Source organism: Triticum aestivum, chromosome 3B (assembly GCF_018294505.1).
Source record: "Triticum aestivum cultivar Chinese Spring chromosome 3B, IWGSC CS RefSeq v2.1, whole genome shotgun sequence".
NCBI lineage: Eukaryota > Viridiplantae > Streptophyta > Magnoliopsida > Poales > Poaceae > Triticum > Triticum aestivum.
In genome coordinates, this window is record NC_057801.1 from 443,826,169 (window position 1) to 443,832,094 (window position 5,926).

The window sequence follows — 5,926 nt, forward strand, 5'->3', positions numbered from 1 at the left end:
TGACACCAGATCCGAGTTAAAACGCATCAACCGCGTGTGTAGCCATGATGGTCTCTTTTCGGCGGAGTCCGGGAAGTGAACATGGTTTTGGGTTATGTTTGACGTAAGTAGGAGTTCAGGATCACCTCTTGATCATTGCTAGCTTCACGGCCGTTCCGTTTGCTCTCTTCTCGCTCTCTTTTGCGTATGTTAGCCACCATATATGCTTAGTCGCTGCTGCAACCTCACCACTTTACCCCTTCCTTTCCCATTAAGCTTTGCTAGTCTTGATACCCATGGTAATGGGATTGCTGAGTCCTCGTGGCTCACAGATTACTACAACAACAGTTGCAGGTGCAGGTTATGCGATGATCATGACGCGAGAGCGATGTTCCTTGTTTTGGAGTTCTTCTTCCGCCTCTTCTTCGATCAGGGGATAGGTTCTAGGTCGGCAGCCTGGGCTAGCAGGGTGGATGTCGTTTGAGTTTCTGTTTGTGTTTCATCCGTAGTCGGATGGTTCCCTTATGTAAGATGATGTTGTATTCGTGTGGCATTGTATGCCTTTTGTATGTATCCCCATCTATTATGTAATGTTGATGTAATGATATCCACCTTGCAAAAGCGTCTTCAAGATGCGCTTCTATCCTTGGTGGGTCCTTCGAGTTCCTTTAGGATAGGGTCGCATCTTGGGCGTGACACCGTGGTACTCCGATGGGATAAGGCAGGGACACCTCGATATTCGCGCCACCTTTTTAGCCACGTATCGCACTCGCACCTGTTGCGGCATTTGACAGGATCGTCCGATCCTACCAGTCAGCCACTCGGACGAGATTCTATATGAGGCGCCGGACGGTTTTATTTTTTGAACAGTGCGCCCTCATTCTCCTCTTGCTCTTCCTCAAACTCGCCCGCTGTGTTCGCTCCCATCCCCGCCCTACTGCTCCTTGCGTGCCTCACCGGCGACGATGGTGAAGGATAAGACGGCGGCTTTGGAGCAGGCGAAGAAGCCGACGACAAAAGCGAAGGGGAGGGCGACCAGTCGGGGTGGATCTTCGTCTCGGGCCGGCCTGCCGCAAGGCTGGATCCAGGGAGACTGGATCCGCTCGACCATCACCCAGAAGGACCTCGATGACCTAGCCAACGAAGGACTGATCCCCCATGGGTCGGCGAGGCTTCTGGGGAGGGAGTGGCAGCCACAGCCTTAGGAGGGTGAGTGCGTCCTCTTAGCCACCCATGTTGACTGCGGGTTTTCTTTATCACCGAATATTTTCTTTCGGGGGTTTCTGAATTTCTTCGGGGCACAACTCCATCATTTTACTCCCAACTCCATTTCCTATCTCGTCGCTTTTGTGTCCTTGTGTGAAAACTTCTTGGGTTGTCGGCCGCATTGGGGCCTTTTCAAAGACATTTTCACCTGTCGCTCTCAGACGGTGAAAAAGGCTAGTACGAGTGACGAGAAAACCCAGGTAATCCAGATGTGTGGGGGTCTTGGGGTTTAGATGAGGAGTAAGAGTGCCTTTCCAGCCATGACCCTTCCCAGTCAGTCCGAGGGTGGCAGTCGACCTGGTTCTACTGCCAAGACCAGACGACGCCAGGGCAGTCGACTGGCCTCCTCCTGTTCTCCATGGACCGAGTGAACAAGCCGTCCTCTCTGAAGGTGCTTCCGGAGGAGAAGGCTCAGGTTAGGATGTTGGTGGAGCGTGTAGTCCAGCTCATTCGCGACGGAGTGACTGGTATGGATCTTCTGGAGGTTTTCCTTCGACGGCGCATTCAGCCACTTCAGTACCGGGGCCATCCGATGTGGTTGTACTCTGGTACTGACGACACCACTCGGGTCCACCTGGAGGAGGTCGATGATGCCACTCTGGAGAGTTGGATGACTGCCATCACCGGGAACAAAGATAATCCTCGTGGAGCCAGGAGGATCCCGCCACTCGACCAGTCATACGACCCAGACAAGGTCTGACCATATATCTCTGATAGTGACTCTGTTTCCTTCGTCTTGTTTTGCTACCATTCAGTCGACTGACTTTTGTCTTGTTTGCCTTCTTCTAGGTCACCACCGAGATGTATTCGATGCCCAATGGGGCGCAAGAACATACCGAGGAGGAGGAAGGGAGCGGAGGTGAAAGTCAGGAGGAGTGGGAATCCGATGACGAGGAGGACGAAGAAGATCCTAGCTCTGGTGAGGAGGAGGAGGAGGAAGAGGAGGAAGAAGTCGAGCCTCCTCATACTGAAAGATGGTCCAAGCTCGCTCATGACCCTGCAGCCGAGCGTGGCAAGGGGGCCGTGCCTGCTGGGCAGTCGATCAAACGCCCTCGAACGGCTTCTCCGGCGCTGACTGAGAAAGCGTTGAAGCAACCCCGAGCGGCACCATCAAAACTGGTGAAGACCCTACCAAAGATGAGGATGGAGATTCCCACTGTTTCTGGGTAATGGCATAACTCGTGTTTTCTCTTTTAACATGGATATATTCTTGGTCGACCCGACCGCTGACCGACTGATTTCTGAAATCGCAGTGCTGCTACTTCTGAGACCTCAACCAGACATGAAGATTAGGAAATGGAGGATGCTGCCACTTCCAATCCTGGTAAGATCTGTGCAGTTTCACTTTCGGTCGATTGGATCTTCATTTTTAACTTTGAATCTTTTCTGTAGCTCCACCTAGCATTATCATTGATCTCCCTGACGATGACGATGAGGGGCCGCTGAGGCAAAGGTGGAACAGGAAAGCGTCTGCTGGCAAGACTGTTCAGGTTGCATCAGCACCTAAGACGCTGGTTCTGGAGGGAGGCAACGTCACTCGGGCTACCGTGTCTTTTGCGGTGCCGCTGACGAGTGCCCGCCCTCCGTCGTCGAGTGCTGATCCACCTTACCTCTTCTCCACACACCATGTCCCAGAGGACCAAGCAGGTGCTGCCAAGGAAGCCATACGCCAGGCAGGGGTCATGATGGAGCAGGTGAAGGCGATCCGAGACGCCAGTCAAGCATCTTATGACGCCAGCTCAGCTCTTCACAGCAATGTCTAGGTTAGTTGACCACCGCCTGTTCTGTTAGGATATGATACCTGACATTTTTTCTTTCTGAAGATCTTGGTATTTGTCATACACCCACTGGGTGTGTCGATTGAAATGTCTGGATTAGTGGGGGCATGCTGAGTGCACCCACTGGGTGTAGTCCCCGAGACTATGGTGGACTGCTGGCAGTCGACTGTAGTCTTTATGTCTTGAACTTTTTCTCTTTTACTTTCTTCACTCGATCTGGTCAAATGGAATCATGGAACCTGTGGGGGCACGCTGAGTGCACCCACTGGGTGTAGTCCCCGAGACCATGGTCGACTGATGGTAGTCGACTATGGTTTGAAAAACACTCTTCTCTTTTTTTTTGTCTAACTGCTGGTAGTTAGCCTTTCTGTCTCTTTTGGTCAAGTGATCAACCCGAGCTGATAGAACTAGTGGGGGCACGCTGAGTACACCCATTGGGTCTAGTCCCCAAGACTACAGTTGAATGTTCTGATTCGGCTGTAGTCTTAGAAATACTATGATTTTTCTCTTAGTCACTCGGAAGTGACCTATTTTTGACGTCTGTCGATTGATTTTTCGCATAAATCTTGTGAGCTTGTGGCTTGTTATACTGAGTTGGAGAACAAGCATATCCACCTCAAACTTGATCTGAAGCTTGTCCAAGAGAACTTCACGAAGGCGAAGGAGGAGGCAAAAGGTATGTTTGGTGAGAACTTTGACGACTGCCTTTATTTTTTGTCCATCCCTGAGTCTGATCTCACTGTCATTTTGCAGATAAACTGAAGGATGCTCTGAAGAAGAAGGACCTCGACCTTGCCGAGGCACAAAAAGCGGCTTCGAACAAGATGAAACTCGCAGAAGAAAAGCTAGCTTCAATCAAGAAACTTGAAGAGGAGAATACCAATCTAAAAGCTACTCTCGACACGGCCAACAAGTATGCCAGTCGACTGAAGAATGACAAGTTGGCCTTGAGTGATAAGGCTAGTGAGCTGGCAGGAAAGAAGAATGACTTAGAGGTTTATCTGGGGGGGGGGGGGCTCGCCAAGAAGTTGTTCCTCATGCTCGAAGGTAACCTCTTATATCTGACTGGTAATCATTGACTTATTGTAGGACTGTTAGCTTATCCTTGGATTGTATCTACAGAATTCTGCCAAAACTTTAAAGAGGAGACTGGTTTGGATCCCATCAACTCTCCTGTGAAGGATGAAGCCGCCATGAACGTGCTCCGTCTCGAGTCTCGCGTTGCTGTTCTGGTCGACTATCTTGCGAGACTGAAGGTTGCAATGTCGTGCATCGACACAGCACTCTGGCCAGGAGAAACACCTCAAAATGACCTCGAGACTCTGATGACTCGACTGAACGAAGTTCCAAGTCGAGTGCAAGAATGGAAGAAGTCTTCTGCCAGGTGTGGTGCCGATGTTGCTCTGTCTCTAGTCCGTGTTCATTGCAAGGACGCGTGAGAGGACAAGCTGGCGTCTCTCAAGGTGGTCAATACCAAGAAGCATGACTTTCGATCTTTCATGGAGACCTTCATTGCCGCTGCCACTCGGATCGCAGATGGAATCGACCTGGACGAGTTTGTCACGCCTTCTAGTACTCCGCAGGAGGAGTAAAAAACTTCTATGCTCGATGCCTTAAATTTGCCTCGGAATGCCGAGTGGTTTTTGTAACCGGTAAACTTTAACAGGCTTGGTGCCTGAGCACTTCTGGATCCGTAGGACGCTATCTGAACTTGGGTTTGCTGTTGAATATGTTTGCATTTGCCTTCGAACGAACATTATCCTTCGCTCGGAATATATGCTAGTGTTCGTGATGCACTTTTGCAGGTAGGGATGAAGCACAGATTGCAATCGACTCGTACCTCATCATCCTTGCAGAGTGGAATGAATCTCATACTTAGGTGAGCACTGGGCTACAGCTAAGCCTCCGAGTGGGAGGTTTGCTCTCCACTCGGTAGGATTTTTCAAAAACTTAGGCGAGCACTGGGCTACAGCTAAGCCCCCGAGTGGGAGGTTTGCTCTCCACTCGGTAGAATTTTTCAAAAACTTAGGCAAGCTCTGGGCTGCAGCTTAGCCCCCGAGTGGGAGGTTTGCTCTCCACTCGGTAGGATTTCAAAAAATTAGGCGAGCTCTGGGCTGTAGCTAAGCCCCCGAGTGGGAGGTTTGCTCTCCACTCGGTAGGATTTTTCAATAACTTGGGCGAGCACTGGGCTGCAGCTAAGCCTCTGAGCGGGAGGTTTGCTCTCCACTCGGTAGGATTTTTATGACGCACCTCCTTGCGGGTCGCACGATGTATTTGTGGCGTAGCTCGGAAGGAGAAAGTAGCAGTCGACCTGCACCTCGTCCTCCTTGCGGAGCGCACGTTGTATTTGTGGCGTAGCTCGGAAGGAGAAGGTAGCAGTCGACTTGCACCTCGTCCTCCTTGCGGAGCGCACAATGTATTTATACTTAGGCGAGCACTGGGCTGCAGCTAAGCTCCCGAGTGGGAGGCTGGCTCACCACTCGGTAGGATTTTTGTGACACACCTCCTTGCGGGTCGCACGTTGTATTTGTGGCGTAGCTCGGAAGGAGAAAGTAGCAATCGACCTGCACCTCGTCCTCCTTGCGGAGCGCATGTTGTATTTGTGGAGTATCTCGGAAGGAGAAGGTAGCAGTCGACCTGCACCTCGTCCTCCTTGTGGAGCGCACATTGTATTTATACTTAGGCGAGCGTTGGGCTGCAGCTAAGCCCCCGAGTGGGAGGCTGGCTCACCACTCGGTAGGATTTTGTTAAACTTAGGCGAGTACTTGGACCGCAGCTAAGCCCCCGAGTGGGAGGCTAGCTCACCACTCGGTAGGATTTTGTTAAACTTAGGCGAAACGGATTCGCAGCTAAGCCCCTGAGTGGGAAGCTGGCTCACCACTCGGCAAGGATTTTATTAAACT